Raw genomic sequence first — 20,332 nt, 5'->3', positions numbered from 1 at the left:
TGACGAAGAGGTGTTGGGAGCTGAAATTCCCTATCTAAGTGCAATAGGCGCATTATTGTACCTAGCCTAATGTACTCGACCAGACATTGCATTCTCAGCGAACTTGTTAGCTAGATTTAGCTCAGCGCCAACGCAGCGTCATTGGAATGGTATCAAGAACATTTTCCGATACCTAAAAGAACCATTGACTTGGGACTGTTCTTTCCCTACAGAGAGACAAGAGGGATCGCATATGGAATTGCAATCCCTAAAGGAAATGTTGATGGTGAAAGCGCCACTCCCTACACCGAAAAGCCAAATGACGTTTTGGTTGGTTTTGCTGATACTGGGTACCTCTCTAACCCACATAAAGGTCGTTTCCAAACTGGTTATGTATTTACCATTGGGAACACGGCGATATCTTAAGATCAACCAAGCAAACCCTTGAGGCTACCTCCTCGAACCACCCAGAGATCATTGCTCTACATGAGGCGGTTTGTGAGTGTATATGGTTAAGAGCTATAATTACACATATTCGAGGGACTAGTGGTTTGAGTTCTACCACTAAAGAGTCTACTTGCATTTATGAAGATAATGCAGCTTGCATCAAACAGATGAAGCTAGGATATATCAAGGGTAATAATACAAAACACATATCGCCAAAGTTTTTCTACAATCAGCAACATCAAGCTCTCCTCAAGATTCAAGTGAATCAAGCAAGGCCTGAGGAGAATATGACAGATTTGTTCACCAAATTATTACCTAAGGCCATATTTGAGAAACGTGTGAAAAGCATAGGAATGCGAAGACTTTCCAAGCTCCCCTAATTAATGTAAGTATCATGTGGAGGTGTAGACGTCAAAGGGGGTCTAACACACACATGTCATACTCAAATGTAGAAGGTGCGTTGTGCTCTTTTCCTTCGACCAAGGTTTATTTTTTGTCCCACAGGGTTTTTATTGTAACTTGGCAAGGTTTTTAGTGAGGCAACAACTCATGCATCACTTCGTCTTTGACTTGGCACAAGGGGGAGTGTTAAAGGAAAAACAGATTATGTGCCTTCGTCAAAGAGACTGACGGAGAGGGAATCAAGGAATCAGTGATTACCATCAATCAGCACAATTATAGATCAATCAGCATTCAATGTATTTAATGTAATTGATATTTCCGTTGTAATTCTATCCCTATATAAAGGGATTATGTAATGAAATGAGTAGACCAATTCCTATTATCATTTTACTTTAACAAAAATTGGGATGTTTGCTTCTTTATTGAAAAAAGAAAGAAAAGGAGATGTTTTAAATTAAACAAATATTAATTACCAATATTTCTAGGACGCGTGTTGGGTAGATATATGGTATCAAATGGTCGTTATGGTTGGCTGTAAAGAAAATATAATTACAGTCAATCACTTTGACAGTAAAACAGTTACTAAAGAAAATTACAATGTTAAATATTGTTACTTTTTCACACAAACACAAGTCATGCAAGAAGTGCAACCCACCGGCAAAACCCTTGTGGACCTAGGCTTCTTCTTAAGGTTTTAAAAATGCTTTGCAGGTTTCCGGTTTAATTGAATAAGTGGCTAGCATTATGCCACAAGTACTGCACAATAATTGACGGTTACAAGGGATGCTGATGTGCCCAAGCAACCCATCACTACTAGAATTATGCCATCAAACATCACCATTATTAAATTGGTCGGAATTGTACGCGATGTAAAAAATACATCCTAACATCAGTTTATGAAATATCGATTTCTATTGTGATTATAAATATCAGTCGTTAAATTAACCGATGTGTAAAGTCTTGTTCAAAAATTTTGAAAAAAACGCGGAGGGACTAACTTAAAAAGTTTGAGAAATGCGGGGGTCCAAAATTTTAATTCCCCCCACTTGGTCATTTTGTCTGAAACTTTCGGACCCCAATTGATACTCTCACTTTGACAGCCTCCTTCTTCGCGTCCCCAACCTGACCCAGCTCCTCTCTCCAACCTGACCCCCCGACCTCAGCTCGTTCTCCGACTCAACCCGCGCCACTAGCGTTTGATTTTCTGTCCGGCGTAGGCCCGCTTTCTTCTCTCTTCTCTTCATCGTCCTTTTCTTCTATTTATTGGGCTTGCCATAGGGTAGCTCAGATCGACTACGCCGGAGTTCAGATTGACTAAGCCGAAGCTCAGTTCGACTTTCCTCCATCATTGCCTCCAAAATCCCCGATCCACTTTGCAGATTCCGACGCCTTTGATTTTTCTTCGAGCTCCCGTCTTGGGATGGAAGTCTGGGAAGGTAACCGGCCACGGCTGGAGCAAGTGGGCTTGGGTCTCCGGCCACTGCTGGCTCTGTTCGCGCGCTGTTCCGAGCCTACCGCTGGCGACGGTGTGCTCAGATCACACCTCTCAATTTCGTGTATTCTCATCTTCCGGCTCATGTCGATATGTTGATGGGATACCCAAAGTGAGTCTCTTTCAGCAGATTTTGGTCTGGGTTTCGATCTAATGATTAGTCCAAGATCAAAAGTTGCCTGGTTTCACTTTGTATATGTAAATATATACTAGTTCTTGAGTTTGGCTGTTGAGATTTGATATCTACTGGTTTCATTTATCTTTAATTTCATTTTCTAAAATTTCAGAAAAGAGGAAACGCACAATTACCAGGGTCGCACCCAGTTTCGCTTAGCAGGTTAAACATCACAGCTCCTTGAGAGTGATTGCAGTGGTTATGGGGAATGGAAAGGGGAATTTTTCCTTAATATTCCCAAAATTAAATATGAGGTATAGAGGCTTATATGACCCATTTCCCTTATGATTGCATCGATTTTTTTTTCTTTTTCTTTTTTGTGTTTTACAACTGGAAGATGATATCGTATAAATGGTTCTAATACACTTATATTCACACAAGTCGAAGGTTGCATCTGTGTTTTGTTGTTTTTGATTGGTCAAGTTTTGCACATACTGCATTATTATTCTAAGAAATTTTTCTTAGCAGAACTGTTTTCATCTGTATATCTTTTTATCTTGCAGGGGCCCTCTAGTAAGAACCCTCTTGCATACAAATGGTATAATGCAGAGGAGGAGATTCTAGGGAAGAAAATGAACGTTGGTAACTCTTTTATATTATTTGAGTTTTCAAGCTGCTAATGGTTGTTAACTGAAATTTTTGCCAACATTAGGATTGGTTGAGGTTTAGTGTTGCATTTTGGCACACATTCCGTGGAACAGGAGCTGATCCATTCGGTGCGCCTACAAAAAATTGGCATTGGGTGGATGGAACTTATAACTCTGTTGCTATGGCCAAGAGAAGAAGTGAGAACATCCTCTGTTATTTTTCTCTTTATGTGACAGAGTGATTGAATTATATTTATATATGCGTAACTTACAATGCAGTGAAAGCCAACTTTGAGTTCATATATAAGCTTGGAGTCGATAGATGGTGTTTCCATGACAGGGATATTGATCCGGATGGTAAAACCTTGGAGGTAAATCATTCCTTAAGGTTACTTTTACTGATACATTAGCAAAGGAAAGCATGATTGGTGATATAGCATTGCTTGTACAAACAAGATAAACAGGAAATTGTTGATTTACCTAGTTTTGTTTATTGTAGGAAACTAATAAAAACTTGAACTGTTTGAGCTGAAGGAATAAATATTGTTTAGCTTTTACCTGGATATTTGTCTATAGCTCTAATTCTCTACATTGTCCTGGTAATATTTAGTTTGAAAAATACAAATTGCTTGTCCTGAATTCTTGTGCGTGAGATTTTGTTAGATGATAGATCATCCCAAGTCCTGCATGTATCTGTAAAGATGCCTTCCTAAGTACTTGCACGTTGTTTTATTGTTATATACTGTAGATATGAATTTTTATGAGAATGAACAAGTTGCTATTGATTATTTAGTAGTTCTGTTTTACTTGGTGTCACTCGTGGATTTGATATATGGGCTCTGTCTAGCTTAGAATGCTAAAAGTTTTGGTGGTGTTACTTGTGGTAAAATTGAGCAGCAGCATGGTTCTAATTTTGGTAGCCATGTATGTATATACGCTTACTTTTGAAGTGTCTTCTTCATGAAAGGGTCAATATCCAGGAGTAGCTTGGAATGATCAATTCTTGGCCTCACTGTCATTTGATCTTAGTGCCTCCATGCCTAGAGATAAAAGGAATCTGCTGCACTGAACCAAGAGCTCCAATTATTGGAACAGCAGTCTGCTTCTAGTGACCGTTTATCTGCGCTTGTCAATGAGACATTGCAGTTATATGACTGAAACTCTTTTCACGAGATGTTCCAGGGTAATTAACTAGACACAATTTCAAATTATATTCAATTTTAAAGTGCTATAGCATCCATTTGTAGTGCTGCTAATGAATAATATTAATTTAGGAAGCATGGGTTTAGATGTATGAAGGTTTTTACATTTTGTGATATATACTAGTGAGTCAGAAATGATTGGCACCTATGCTTACGAATACACCATAAGTTCAATAACTGTCTTTTTCCTCATATTTAGTCAATCCTTATCCCATATCCTTCCTTCCCTCTCATTTTTGGAACTTACTTTGTATCAGTTTTAAATAGTACTCCGTTTTGTAGTTTATATTTTGGGATCAAATCATTTTTTGGTCTGCTCTATGGGCATCACTCGCTCTAGAGTTTAGACATTACTCCTTATCAGCCATATAATAAGATTGGAAAACTACTATTACTTGACTAATGTTGTCATATTGAAGTGTTTTTTTTTTCTTGTTACTGTTGAGTGTTCTTAGGCTTGGTTGAGGACTTCTTGTCCTCTATTATTGTTTGGCTCCCATGAGATATAATATACTGATCTGACATGGACAGTAATTTTCTAGCTGCTAGTCCCCAAATTGCCAGTAGCACTTCTCCTTTCTTTTGGCCCTCTACAATTATATTTGTTCAACAGACAAGCTTTTATTTTGTTATGTGCAATTTTACTGTATCTGGTTTCATGATTGAAGACTAATGAATAGGAAAATCCTTACAATTACCATATTGAAGTTGTTTTGCATGTATCTATCTTTTGTTGTTGGGTGGCAGTATCTGTTGATGTATTTTATATCAAAACTCATTGAAAATTATTGTGTTGTGCAGAGATGGTTAAAACATCATCACAACTTAGGACGAAAACAGCAAAGCTGAAGAAGCGAAACAGAATAAGACAGATAAGATCTACAACCGATACAAAGATTCATCTGTGATGAATGATAGCAATGGTAACAGCTATAAAATGTTCCTGATAGTCAGTGGTCTTGCAAGTGGAGTTTAACAGGAAACATTGCATTTCCATGTTTGTGTTACAATATACTCTCTTTTGCAGGCTTCTCTGGTGCAAAGTTGGAAGATCTTCAAGAATTTTTAGACAATATGAAAACAATGTGAACTAGCCATATGATTTCTTTAGTCTTGCAGCGCACCTAATTCGCACCTTTTTGTGTTAGATGAAGTGACTGCAGCAATTGTGAACAAAACTGCAATAGAAATTGCTAGGCTAGACTTGTAGAAGGTTAATTGGGATTTTATTTTGTCTATTTTGTGAACTGTCAAGGATAATAATTTTGGACAGAATACTCCAATATTCAAATTACTTTTTGTCAAATATGGATTGCATTTTATAGCAGCATCTACATATTGTGTGGACATCATCCTCATCTAAAGATCATGATGTCTATATATAAAGTTTAAATCAGTTATAACCATAAAAACAGATGTCCATTAAGAGAAATCATTAGTTTCAAAATGAAAATCGATGTCCCATTAACCATAAGATATCGAATTACTATGTTGGAACCGATGTGTCACAAACTAGTGCACATCGTGTTTTAGATAGAGATCGATGTCCAGTATAAGTATTGTCATCGATGAAGACCAGAAAACCGATGTGTGAAACAGTATCAGTCATCGTTTTTAAATGAATAGCGATGTTAAAATGCATAGTTGTGTTGTAGGATATTATTTCTTTAAGCATTAAAGGCAATAAGATGAGGGTTTGGCAATATATAAACAGACAAGGTTGTTATCATTTAAACGTATTTACATCGATTTATAACAAGGAACCGATGTGTATAATGATACTAGACATCGGCTAAAAACCGATGTATGGATTTTCCGGACCTTTCTCATCACCCACTAAGACATCAGTCGGGATTCTTTTTCTCATCGGTTTTTGGCCGATGTCTGAGGGCATTTTTCTAGTAGTGCATACTCGGAGCATGTTAGAATTTTCGGACAAAACAATTGATAGGAGCATAAATGCCATGTTTATAATGTTTAACTCCCTATATTTTGCTAAGTTATTTTCTTTAACTTGATCAATTTAACTTAGTTAGTGTTTTACAGGTAAAATGGAGTCTCAAAGTCCAAAAATGACTAAAGAAGGCATAAGTGGCGCAGAAATGGAAAAAAAATGAAGAAATGGAAGTTCTCCCAGTTTGACTAGGAAAAGGAATCCTAGTTGGAGTAGGAATCAGAAGCTGACTTGGATTCAAACTCTTAAGTTGCGGAAATTAGAAGTTCTACTTGGACGAGGAGACCCAATTCTACTCAGATAAGGAATACTAGTGTGATAAGGAGTCCCTGTTGGATAAAGATTACTCAAGAAGGTTCCGAAAGAGTGTAGAAGCATCTCGGAAAAGGAAGCAGTATTCAACTAGGAAACCTACTTGCATATGGAGTTCTACTTGCACTAGGAGAGCTTTAGAATGTCCAAGAAGTATCTAGAAGTCTCAAGAAGATCATATGCCGTGCACATGAGGAGGAAGTTTTAAAGAAATCGGATTTCAAAGCAATATGGAGTTTGGATTTCTATTTTAGTATGGATTGGAACTGCCGTGAGATTCTTGAAGGTTCTATGGAGTTCTTGACGTTTCATTCTTCAACAAGGCGTGGAAGACATGCGAGAGGCATGTGATGGCAAGGAAAACCGAGTTGAACTTAAGTTATTCATTAAAAGTCAAATCCATTACAGATTCGGAAATCTGCCTGTGCAGATCAGTCAACTTCAACGGAGTGTCAAAAATCGGTCAGAGCTCAGAAAATTATGATCTTTATATGGTTGGAAATCTACAGACGTCTAGTTTTCAGAACTTTTTACAACTTGTCGATATCTATTTTCTAGAAGAAGTTATGGCCGTTTTAGTACACTGAGGTCAAGTCTGCCGGAAATCTGTTTTGTGTCAAAGAAGTCCTAGATCAACACAAACTAAGAGAAGTCAAGTAGAAACGAATTGGGAGTGCCTTGAGACGTTATCCTATAAATACCTTGTGTATTAGACGTTTCAAGGTTAACACTTTATTCTCCACAATTTCATTTCTCACCGGTTTGCTCTTGAGTTTTCAGGTTTTCGCATCTTGCAAGTTCCTAGCCGTGCCATCCTCCATCTTTGCCGTGATCTTCACTTTGTGCCGCCGCCATGGATCTGTGTTGGACCTTGGGACGTAACTAAGGGCTGTTCATACCACCTTTCATATGTATTCTTCTCGGTTTTATGACTTGTTAGATAGAAATTTCTGTTTTGATTTTCTTTGTGTAAAACCGAAACCATGAGTTAACTTTCTGATTTTTGGATGCAATTTTGATAGTCTTTTCAATGTTTGATGTGTTTATGTGTTCTTGATTCTTGTTAATTGCCGAATATATGGAATGATAATCTGATTTTGTTTTATAGAAAACTTTTATGTGTTCTTGTTCTTTGGGTGTGCAACTTAGGATGATTGCATGTAATTGGAGCTAGTAATTAGGTGAACGCTTGTTGATCCTAATTCAATATGGTAGTAAAGGCTTTGTACAAAGGTCGAGATCAGATTATGCATGTAATGAAAAGACTTGCTTTGAGTACTTGAATTTGCATGTTTATTGACTAAACTTTCACTTGCTCTTAATGATTTGAATGCATGAGATTATGAGTCGCTTCGATTGTGTGATACTTGCATTTGAAATATATTGTTTAGGCGCTTGTTCTACTCAATTGTGTAAAGGGAAGTCATATAAGGGACATTGGGCGCTTGTAACTTTGTTTCTTGGTTGATATCGTTCCATGGTAATTACAAGATTAAGGGATGCATGAATATGTTGTTCTTGAAAGATTCTTGATGAATTGTTTTCCAAAAATTCTTCTTTTCCCACCTTTGTAAATAAAACGTTTTTGTTCTTTATTGTTTTCTAAAAATTTATGTTTTCAATCTTCAAAAAACCCCCTATCTTTTATGTTTTGTGTTCTTGTGTATTTGTGAATAATTAAAATTAATTTAGTTAGAGTTTAGGTTGCATGTCATGTAATTAATAAAATAAATAAAATAAAAAAATGTTTTTAAAAATTTGTGAATAGTGTCTCCGTGAATAGTAAATATGTGTTGGTGTTTTCTAGGAATTAATTTGGTGGTTTTTAGGAGTTTGTTGTGTGTTTGTTATATGCTCCTATTTTTTAGGGATTGGCTCCTAATTTTTAGGGAAAGTAGTTAGAGTTAGTTTTGACTTAGGATTTCTTGTTTGACTTGGTTTATAATTTGTTTTCTTGTAAATTAAGTAATCTTAAGTAGGCTAGAAGTAGTAATCCTTGTTGTATATGGATTTCTAATATAACTATGACTTGTAAAATGTATTCTAGTAGGAGTAGGATTTCTAATTTAACTATAACTTGGATTCTTTGTAAATTTCGAATTGTTGTCTATATATACTTGTTATTTTTGTTTGTTTTGTAAATTCTTTCTCTTATTTTCATGTCACATGTAAGTACCCTCAATCCCCGGTTTAGAACGATCCCTGCTTATCCTATACTAACACTCGACATTTTCAGGGTTTAAATTGGTGAATGCTTTTGCTCGTATCAACAATAAAGGGTTTTTTGCACCAACAGTGTCTGAAGACTCGGGTGATTGACAATATGATACCTGAACTTTAAACGTTATCAAAGTGATACCCAGACTCAATTTTTCGTATCAACGTAGTACCTGCTGTCAACTTCCGTCACGTCTCTATCAATCTAATCACGTGCGTAGCACGTGACTCGTTAAATGAGGCTAAAAAATCCGATTTGCCCTCAATTTCTTTTTCTTTATTATTATTATTATTATTATTTCTTTTTTTAAAGAATACTCAATTCCTTAAATTCTCTCTCTCTTTAAGGTAATCAGTTTTGAATTTGAGGAGGATCTATCTCTTCGAAGGGCACTTCTCGAGCCTCGAAAACAAACATTGTTTGTTGTCTATCTCCGAACCTTTCCGGCTGACTTCAGTTAGCTTGGCATTAGCAGTAGGCAACTTTTTGCCTTTCAACTCCAGTTATTTGTCTTCTACCCACCCACTTCTTCAATTTCGGTTAATTATGCTAGTAGAAGTGATCAAAGCTATGGGAAATGACCAAAATAGACTAAATCACCGACGTGCACAGTAGCCACACATGGTGGCCGAACCTGCAAAAAAATCCCAATTTCTCCAAATCTCAACCAAACTGAAATTCAAGTGCAGAGGCATGTAGAGCTCGACAAGTAGACCAATTTTGATATCTGAGTTGAAATCGAAGGTCGCCGGAAAAGGAAGAAAACCCACCGTGAAATCCCTACACCATCTCTCCTTCGATTCTCACTCATGCTTCGTTGTTGGGACAATCCGACACCACAAGGATGTCCATGACGTCAAGAGGAAGCTACAGCCACCGGTTGAAGGTCTCGAAACGGCCTGAATCTGGAAAGCTCGTCGGAAATCCATGAAGCTTCCCCCCTTCGATTCTCCTTCCTCACTTCGCGACTTGACAAACGAAGAACACCAGGTCGGTAGCCGCCTCACCATTCCCTAAAAGACCCGAAGCCGGCGTTATGGGTTCAAAAAAGCTAACCTCTTTCCCCTCCTAGCCGCAGTTCAACTTCGACTGGCCGGAACTCATGTTCGTCCCTGGCCCAGTTCCGGTCTTCTCAGCCCCAGTTCCGGTCTTCCCAGCTGCGGCTCTCTCTGCAAATTTAGAGATCCCAATTTCATAAAGATCCACACTCGTAATCAACGAGCAGCGAGTCGACTAAGAATGCAAAAAACCTCTCCCCCCACCGATTCGGTTCTTTGGTTAATAAACAAAGTAAAAAAAAATTTCAGTTTTTATTTTTAATTTTGAATTTATTCATTTAGGATTTAATAGAGGGGAAAAGACTTTTTTGCCCTCATTATGTTACTCACATGTCTCGCATGTGGTCAAAATTGACGGCGCCGTGACGGAAAATGACAGCATGTACGACGTTGATACTAAAAATTGAGTCTGGGTATCACTTTGATAACTTTTAAAGTTCGGGTATCATATTGTCAGTCACCCGAGTCTCCAGACACTGTTGGTGCAAAAAATCCAACAATAAAATACCAAACATTTTTAAAATGAGAAATGCCCAATAAGTTCGTCACATAGTGGGGCTAACTCATTTTGGTCCTCAAACTCTCAAAATCAGGGGTCGGAACGGGTTGAGATGGGCCGGGATGATTATGAACCCAAACTTAAATCTGATTTTAACAATGAGATGAGATGAGATGGGATGGGATTGTTTTTCTTTTAAATTAATCTCGTTCCGTCCTATTCATTTTGGTTTCGGATTCATTCGGGATCGGCTCATTTTTAAATAATTTAAATATAATATGTATAATTAAACTTAGTATCAAATTATCAATGATCATTCAGAATTCAAAATAATCAAACACCAACATATATGAGCATTATCCATACAAAAACCATCGTTCTAAGCCTTATGGCTTTACAACACTTGAAAGAAGTTTAATTAAGTCCAAGCAAATTGAGTAATTGGCTAATATAAATATTGAAAATTATCACAAGCAACCTATAAAAAATTGACACATATTAAAAATTTAATTTAAATTATAAACATAAATATTTCAGGATGGAATGAGATCAGCCTCGAGATTGAAATTACAATCTCATTCTCATCCCGAAGTATTTGGGACAGGACGGGACCATCCCGATCACCAAAAAAAAAAAAAAAACTAATGATCTCGTCTCATATTGCTCGGGATGGGATGTGACAGGTTTGGGGTCAGGATTTCGGATTCAAATGCGCACACTTATTCAAAATGATTAAGAAGGAAAAGATATAGCTAGCTGCTCCACTTGAAATAAAGAAGACAAGTTGTAGGAAATTTGTTTGACACTATATGTATTTTAGTTTTTTGATCAAATAGCTCATTCATTAAGAGAACACATATTACAAACGTAGAAGTGCATGAGGAAGCAAGAGTCTTAGGCACGGAAACCTAATAGACTAAAGCCTGATTAACCAACATCTTACGTAAAATAACAAATCGAAGCCCAAAAGTCCAAAAACGACCAAAACAACCTTATATCTAAAACCACAGAAAACTGCCACTAGGAGATCAACCTGACTAAAGGCTGCTAACTACCAAGCTGCAATAAGAGTAGCACCGACCAAAGCTTCACTTCCAGAGGCCAAAGATTTGTCCACCATAATTCTCCATACCCGAATAGTTTGCACAACAAGGACAAAGGCACCAAAAGACATAATAACTGTAGTCATAGATGTGGATACTATCGAGCAACACAATGACATTGTTCTGGTGACGTCCACAAACATCGGTGGAATACCAGTACGACATCAATTCTCAATGTAGAGTTAGTTGTATAGGTCCAGGTCGAGACTAGAGTAAACAAGTTTGAGGGTAAGATTGTGGAAACATTAAAAATTGAGATAAAAGATGAGAAAGGGAGCTATATGAGAATGAGATTACTGAAAGTTTTTTTGACTTTGGACGACAATGTAACACCGCACCCCACCCCATACCTGATGTCAATGAGATTTGAACCCGTGTTAGTTAGGCTAGCTAACCAACAGGCCACGGCTCACCGACAGATTAGTGAAAGTAAATCTGGGCATTTGGAGATGAATTGGTTGGAGCAAAGAAAAAGATAAAGAAAATGAGACATAAAACGTCAGGTCTAAGATAAAGCTCAGGAAAAACTCATCACAGGGGGGTGGAAGACATTATCGACTCTCAAAACGACAGAGAGAGAGTTTGGGTGTGTTAGCTGGAGAGACTCTTGAATAAAAACTTTTGGAAGATAGCGATTTGCAGTAAATGTCATATGTTTGGTAACCATTTTGTTTATTTTTGCATGTATATTTGTTTGCTAGATAAATGTGTGGGGACTTTGTTTTTTGAATGTTTGTTTATTAGTTTGTATGTGAATGTGAATATCTATGCATGATTATTCAATTGGGAAGTTCTACAGTACATAAATATACTGATACATTAATTAACTTAGTTCGATGCAAAAGTAGAGTAGTCACAAAATAGTCTACCAATTTATGGAACTAATTTACTTGATATATTGAACTAGTCTACTTCATTAATGGTACTTTTTTCACCTACTATTTTTTTGTCAAATTAAATACAATATTATAAAGGTGGTTCTAGTTGGACCTCCAAATTTGATATTTGGACCTCCCATACTTAGTATACCTCTAATTTACTTTTTAGAATATTAGAAAAGCTAAGTAGACCTCCTTATTTTTACCAAAACACCCTTGAACATGAGATACAACAATATGTTACTCTACTTTTTATCTGTATCTTCAACCACGAGAAGAAGAATGAATCAAAATCATATGATATTGCTCTCTTATGAGTAGGTTTCTCCTCCACCAAAATTAATCAGAAGGTTGGTTCTCGATCTTGATATGTTGCTAGATTTGAATTTGTTAAAAGAAGGATTTCATGAGTTTTGGGTTGGAAGATCGACTAATAACTATATCAAAATATTCAATGAATTTAGTTTAAGGAAACTTCAAATCAGATTGTTTTGAATTTACTTTTGTCTTAAATGATGGGTCATCTATTGAAATTATTATGTTTACTTAATTGTTTTAGGTAAATTATAAAAGTATATAGGCAATATGAGGAAATTCCGGGGAAAAAAAAACAATTTAATTGAATGTTATATTTGGGAGAGGTAAGAAGTTTTTTTTTTTTCATTTTTCTCTCTTTGTCCTTATTTGTCTTTTCATATGACTTGAAAAGTTTATTAATAATTGAAAAAAGTTGGAGGTCTATATATCAAATTTAGAGGTTCAACTAAAACCACCCATATTATAACTTTGGCAAAGGAGTGACATAGTGGACCCGCTAGGTCTTCTCCCTGATGCCTCAAGTCTGGTAGTCTAGAAAATAATAATAATAATTCATTATGAATTCGAAAATCACTTTTCAAAATCATCTAAATTAGGGCTGGACAAGGGTTGGGCCCATATGCAAATTTATTGAGCCCAAAACCAAGCCCAAACTTTTCGGACCAAGCCCAAATCGTGTCATCCATAAGTTGGGATTGAAAATCTAGACCAAACTGTTTCGGACCTGTTTTCTAGGTTTTCGGGTCCAAAGGCTCCCAAAAAAACAAAAGGACTACAGAATTGAATATTTTTTTAGGTTCATCAGTTTCTTCATTTCTAAAATTGATGGAACCTGATGGTGCTCAAACCCAATACGACACCTCATTATCTTTTGGGTCAATCCATGATGATGGCTTCCATCTCAACCCTGCCATTTTTTTAAAAAAAATAACCATCTCATAAGTCGGACTAGATCTAAACTCACCTTCCATTTTAACACTAGATCTAACATCGCGACAGGTTGGTTGTTGGATTGAGCGACAAAGGAGTTGGATTGGATTGGGGTATTGTAGGCCAAGCCAATGTGTGTGGGTCCAGTGACGACGGTGGTGTCGAGGCCGCCCTCCAATCTTTAATACTGACAGTAAATACAAAGGAATTTGTTGCTGTACTTAAGGAAGAGAAAAAGTCTGCAGCTCTACAATTCAAGCAGTACATGGATATAATAGTTAAGATAGAAAGAGAACTTTCTCAAGCTCAAGCAGATGCCAAAATATTGAATAGTGAAATTTTGACAGGGGAAAAAGAAAAAGAAGTTGCAGAAGAAACTAAAACTGGAAGAGGAAAAGGAAGAAGAAAAAAAAATCTGAAGAAGGGGAAAAGAAGAAAACGTCTAATAAAAAAAAGAATTCCAGGCCCAAGGAGATTTTTATTTTTTTTTAATTTCAAAGACCAGGATCGAACCAGATTTGACACGGTTCAAATTCAAACCAGCACGATTTGTCAAGTTTAAAAAAAAATTCAGACCAAACCAAACTAAATCGGCTAGTCCAGGCCAACTTTTCAAATTTTTTGCCCACCCCTAATTCAAAATAGGTCATGGTTTTTGGACTTAAAACTAATTTATTCCTAAAAATAAGAAATATTATTTATCCTATCATTTATTATAAAACAAAAAACAAAAAAAAATATTTAAAAAAAAAACAGAGAGGTGCCATTCTTTGTGAGATAGAATTTTAATAGCTTGGTCACTTATAAAGAAAGTTCAAGTAGAAGGTGACTTAAAAACTCTTATCAAGTGCATCACTGGTCAATATTCTATCCCGTAGAGTCTCAAGTCAGTCATTGGTGGCATAAGGAAGCTTGCAACATGCTTTGAAGACATCAAGTTTAACCATATTTTTAGAGAAACCAACTTTGAGGCTGATTCTTTGGCAAAAATAGGTCATAATCTTGGTACAAGTCGTGTTTGGAGCCATGATCGATCTTCCTAGTGCCATAGCTGCTGCTGCTTTATTTGATAGGCTCAATTATGAATGCCCTAGAGCCTCCTAGTGGCAGGGTGAAGCTAAGTGTCACCGAATTTATATATTCCGGTGGCAACATAGTGGGAAAGCAGTGCTATTTGCTATGATGCTTCTTTATAATAGAGTTATCTTTCCAATATGTCACCACAATTGTAAAGTGAATAAAGTAGCCAGTGATGCACTCTTCACTAGTTAGTGCTTGTTAGAATACATTATTTTAGTTGAGACTCTTGTTATTATCTCAGGAAGTTCTCTTGATGCATATTGTAATTTGGGGTTTAGGCACCATGTTCCCTTATGTATTCTATAGTTTCATTAATCAAGGCTTGAGGGCAGCCGCACTGACCCTTATTCAAAAAGAAGAAGAAGAAAATTTTAACAGTGCCTTAGTGTTTCGTGCCACTTTAGAACTACATTAACCAATTGCAAGCCCTAATACAATAGGTTCCGGCGAGAACCCTCACCAAATCAAACTCGATCATATCCCCTTTTCATGTCGACAAGGCGAGAGTGGGGTGCTGAGGACCAAGAGACATGGAAACCTCTGTGTTTTCAAACCTCAAGTAATAGGACCCGAATAGAATTTCACTTTGAAACCCGAAATAGGCCCTATGGGTCCCACTTTAGAAGAAATTCTATCAAAAAATTTGGCGAAACTTCCCCTAAAAGTGGACTACCCAAATAAACAAATTTGGACATAGAACTTAAATCATCATCTCACCAACAAGTTTTACAATCCAAATATATATATTCCGAGTACACCACTTAAAAACATACTTAAACAGTTTGGTAATCAGAGCAATTCTACAAATATCAAACCGATATACATATATGCGTAGGTCAAAAAATAACCTACAACGATGATGAAGGTGGTGAACACTATGCCTCGACGCCTACGAACGCTTGACCTCAACTAGTCTGCAGACTGGGCACGTAAAACCGAAAAGCCTAGGGAAAAGCATTTGAAAACTGTTAGAATGAGAGGACGAAAAATAAATGACTTCAAAGGAAAAAAAGAAGAAGAGGATTTAATACTTTCCCATTTTATTATCTTAAAAACCACGCATACAGTAAGGTCTCGTGAAATACCACTTAATCCTCCTCTTTACTAAAATCTCAAAATGAATTCAAATTCTCTGTGAATCATCTCAAAATCCTTTCAAAACCTCTCATAAAGAAAGATCTCAGATCACTTTAGAAGTCTCAGAAATCTCACTAAAATACTCAATGGTAATATATCTCAAAATCATTCAAAAATCTCATAATCTAATTAAAATACTTACATCGTAAAATAGGTGATGACTAGAGGGAACTACCGACTAGTCATCTCATGCCACCTAGAGGGTACTGCCGACTAGGGACGCATCAGATGGTACTGCCAACCGAAGGAGGAGGTGATGGCTAGGGGGTACTGTTGAGTAACCATAGATAGTTAGAGGGTACTGTCGACTAACTATCTCTTGCCATCTACAGGGTACTGCAGACCAGATGATGCATCGGAGGGTACTGCCGACCGGAATATATATTCTAGAGGACACTGCCGACCAGAATATTGTCTGGAGGGTACTGTTGACCAGACTATTACCTGGAGAGTACTGTTGACCAAGTAATGCATGCATGCGGTAACATATTTACCTCCTCAAATAAACTAAACTCAATCTCAATATAATAAACTCATAATATATAAATCTCAATTTACTAAAAGAAATCCTCAAAAACTCAATAATTCTCTTAGTGAAATCAACTCCATAACTCACTATAAATTCAAAGCTGATATTAATATTCGAAAGAGAGAGTGGTGGAGCCAGAAATTTTAGTTTGCTGGGGCACAAAAAAAAAAAAAATATTAATCATAGCAAAACATAAAAAAAAAAAAATGTATACATAATCTATATATTACCACGGTACGTAATTTTCTTCGACAAGATTTCATTGGTGTGAATACCACATGAAAAATATAGAAAAGAGAGCTAGAAGAAGCCTATAGTACGTATATTAGTATTGTATATTAGATTGTATTGTATGAAGGTTTCACAGGTATTGTATATTTGTATTGTATTGTATGGAAATTTGTATATTGTCCCTTTTATATACCAAACAAAGAAAAAAAAAACAGTATACTGCAAGACTCGAACTAGGGGCTTGGTGTCCACAACAAAAGTTGCTAGACCACTATGCCAAATTGGCAACTAGTAATATATGTCATCTAAGTTGTATTTGTATCAATCTTAGTAGGGCACGAGACCCACTAGACCCCTATGTGGCTCTGCCTCTGGAAAGAGATATCAATATCAAACTTAATCCACTTCGTAAAACATCAATAAGTCGTCGAAAGTATAGATAAAATATTATCAAAGCTCATAAAACTCAATATCTCAGTAAGCCATAAAATCATAAATAAATCTCATTAAACAAAAAAAATGTTGGAAAGTAGTACTTATGCATAATTTATTTTAAAATCAAATGCCTACTCACAGAATTGCTTTCTGGTGTCCGTCTGACAATTTACTCCTCAAACTCGACCTACATGTCGTCTTGAACAAATTGATATTATCATTAACTGTTCTCGATAATAGAGGATAAATTGACGATACTAAAATTTGAAACTCTAAAAAATGATAATTCATCGAAAGCTCGAATTCATAATGGAACGAGCTCAAAAATCATAGGCTACATTGATTCGATTACCATAACAACCTATCGAAAATTGGGGTTAATCCAACGGTCGGATCTTCCCAAATTTCTGAAACTTTAGAAATTCCGATCATTTTCAAAATGTGCATCGATTGATACAAAATTCATATCTACACGCTAGTAACAATATGCTCAACCCAACAAACCAAAGCAGGACTCCAAGAACAGCCGGACACACCGCCACAAGTGACTGCGTGTGGGCCCTACGTGCCGCCAATTCCAACCCGGATTTTGGTCACCAAACCTATATCAAAATAATCCTTACAACATTCCCAACAACTTTCTCAACTACAACATTGCTCAATTTCAAGTGTATAGATCAGAATTTGCCTCGAAACCCTGAAAAACCCTAGATTTCTTCTCACCGTTGATTCTCCTTCCTCTGGCTGAATTGGAGCTAGCAAATGGTTGGGTTTGAACCACGAAGAAGAGAGATTCAAGATATGGGTAGTGGCACGGCCGGAGGTGGCCGGAAAAGAGAGAATTGGTAGGAAATCCCAAAACAAGTCTACTGGAGTTTTTGCTCGCTGTGCCATCCACAGCTGAAATCATCGTACTCCACCGCCACATAGAGGAAGAAGAAGACAAGGCGGTTCAGATGGGATTGGTTTCACGGCCTGAGGTTCCCGAAAGCGGCGCTGACGAGGTCGAGAAGTTTGGCGCTAATTTGGGTTTTCTGGGCTCTCTCTCTCTCTCTCTCTCTCTCTCCCCCCCCCCCCCCCCCCCCCCCCCCCCCCCGATTTCCCAAAATGGAAGCCTCCAAAAATAGTAGTTTCCAATTATGGAAACACCTAAATATCCTTAAACTAATTTCTCAAAATTTACAAAAACTACCACTGAGTTTTAACCTTTATAACTTCTTCGTTACAACTCCAATTTTAACATGCCACATGTCCATGAACTCGGTTTAATGTGCCTTACAACTTTCTAGAAGGAAGTTTTCTCAAATACTGAGCTGAACAAAAAAGTCAACCCTTGAAATCCCTAAAAAGTTCGATACGAACGTAAAAAGTAAAGGTAACTATTGTTTACCGTCCAAATGACCAATAAACTAGTAAATTTAGATACGGGGCGTAATATTAAGTCACTCCGACTGTATTAGGGAAGTCGACTTAATTTTTCATATTTATGAGAGTGATTTTTTATAGAAATTATATATTAGAAATGCTAGAGATACCAATTTTTCAAATCGTCTGATGAATTATGCCCAGTATAGATAAATGAAAGGTTCATTTCGCAATTCTCACTCTCATTCTCATCTTCAATAATTTGAATCTCTAGAGTCAAGGCCATGGTGGACAAGTTTTAGATCCACTACGAAATACATATTAGGCTACCCTCCATCTTATCGATCGACATGGATGGATGCCCTTTAAATGAATCCCCATTGGGTTTGCACGACGTTGTGCACCAACTACTCTACCTCCTACTAGGGATGGCAAAAATCCCCATCGGGTAGGGTACCCATAGGGTATTCGACCCTAATGGGGAGAAATTCGGGGAAAATTGGGTAACGGGGATGGGGATCCCCAGTATTCGAATTCTGAAATTGGGTACGGGGCGGGGATGGTATTTTGATCCCCATCCCCATACCCACCCAATAAGAATTATACGAAATACATATATATATATATATTTGTTTATTTATTATATATATTTTTGATATTATTTATAAATAAATATTTATGTAAACTTCATCTTTTTGTCAATATTTAAATTCTGTTAATAAATATTTTCAAAAAAAAGAAGATTCTTTTAATAAAAGATCTTTATCAATATGTTAATTTTGCTTGATTGAAATAAGAAATTTATTTTATTTTGATGTTCAATTTTCATATTTTACAATCCATAATTGTTTGTATAAATTTTTATATAATAAATTGGTAATATTCTTAATGGGGATTGGGGCAGGTATGAGGACCTAATCCCCAATGGGGACGGGGACGGGGAATCCCCAGTATCTTATTACGGGGATTGGGGAGAGTATGAGGATGGAGAATGAAGTCGGGTATGGGGATGGTAATTTAATCCCCTTACCCTACCATCCCTACCTCCTACCCCTCTTCCTCATTCAACAAGATATCTATATTAATTTAATCCTAGTGAACTTGTGGCTATAGGATGTATTGACTATATGAAATGCTATCGGTTATCATTAGAAATTTCTTGCTGCTACACAATCTTCTTCTCCAGTTACTCTTTACACTGATTCCTCCATCTTTCTTGGTTTTTCAACTACATACATGTACAACACAACTCCACAAAGACCCAACCACCATTCAATTTTTTGTTTTTGTTTTTATAAAGAAAAAGTCAAGTGACATGAACGCAAGTATGTCAATAAGTTGATGGAAATCATGAGTGTCTGGAATCTTGATCTTCTAAAGGGTGTGTGAGTTGAGCGATAGGCATATTTCAACATAAGGACGGCTCTTACTAGAAAAGCAATATTTCTGCCCGCTGTAAAAAATTAAAAATAAATAAATAGACAAATAAAAATTAAATGAAACTCTTCCTTTATATACAAACATGCACGAGAGAGAAGAAAAAAACCGAAAGAGGTCAACCTTTTTTTTTTTTTTTCCTTTTCTGGCTTTAATTAAACAAAGGACAGCTAAATTTGTATCACCGTCCTCTGAATGTGGGACATTATAATTTGTAATTAGGGTGTTGAATCAAGGAACAGATCGGTCTAGAAGATTTGGAAGAATTCAGTATCTCAGAAAAACATGCACTATCCTTGACCTTGGAGATTTTCATTCTCATATCAACTATTAAGAAACTGTTGGCTTATATTTATATACACATATTCTCACTTACATGACTTCACGTTTACAGCCGACTCAAAATGCAAATGAAGATGACCAATTACAGAAAGTCGTGCAAACCATACAAGCTTGCAAGTTTCCAATTATGCATGGTTCCTGATATTCCTATAAATGCAGGTGATATGTATGCTTTTGATTCACACAGAGATTGTTTGTTTAGTAGCTTGAAAATTAAAGAAG

The 20,332-nt window shown here is 36.6% G+C and overlaps 1 long non-coding RNA gene across 2 annotated transcripts; it reads left to right on the top strand.

Annotated features, from left to right (window-relative positions):
• Positions 1-1,875: 1,875 nt before the first annotated feature.
• Positions 1,876-5,590, top strand: LOC112167632. Of its 2 annotated transcripts, XR_005800462.1 has the most exons (8): positions 1,876-2,432; positions 2,608-2,749; positions 2,999-3,073; positions 3,148-3,280; positions 3,362-3,453; positions 4,050-4,265; positions 5,086-5,207; positions 5,312-5,590. It is a non-coding gene; the product is annotated as an uncharacterized LOC112167632 (long non-coding RNA). The 2 variants fall into 2 exon arrangements; XR_002923872.2 differs by having other exon boundaries at positions 2,999-3,280.
• Positions 5,591-20,332: the final 14,742 nt, after the last annotated feature.

The sequence above is a fragment of the Rosa chinensis genome, chromosome 5 (assembly GCF_002994745.2).
Source record: "Rosa chinensis cultivar Old Blush chromosome 5, RchiOBHm-V2, whole genome shotgun sequence".
Taxonomy (NCBI): domain Eukaryota; kingdom Viridiplantae; phylum Streptophyta; class Magnoliopsida; order Rosales; family Rosaceae; genus Rosa; species Rosa chinensis.
Note: the sequence above shows the minus strand (reverse complement) of the source record. Positions and strands in the feature narration are given on the sequence as shown.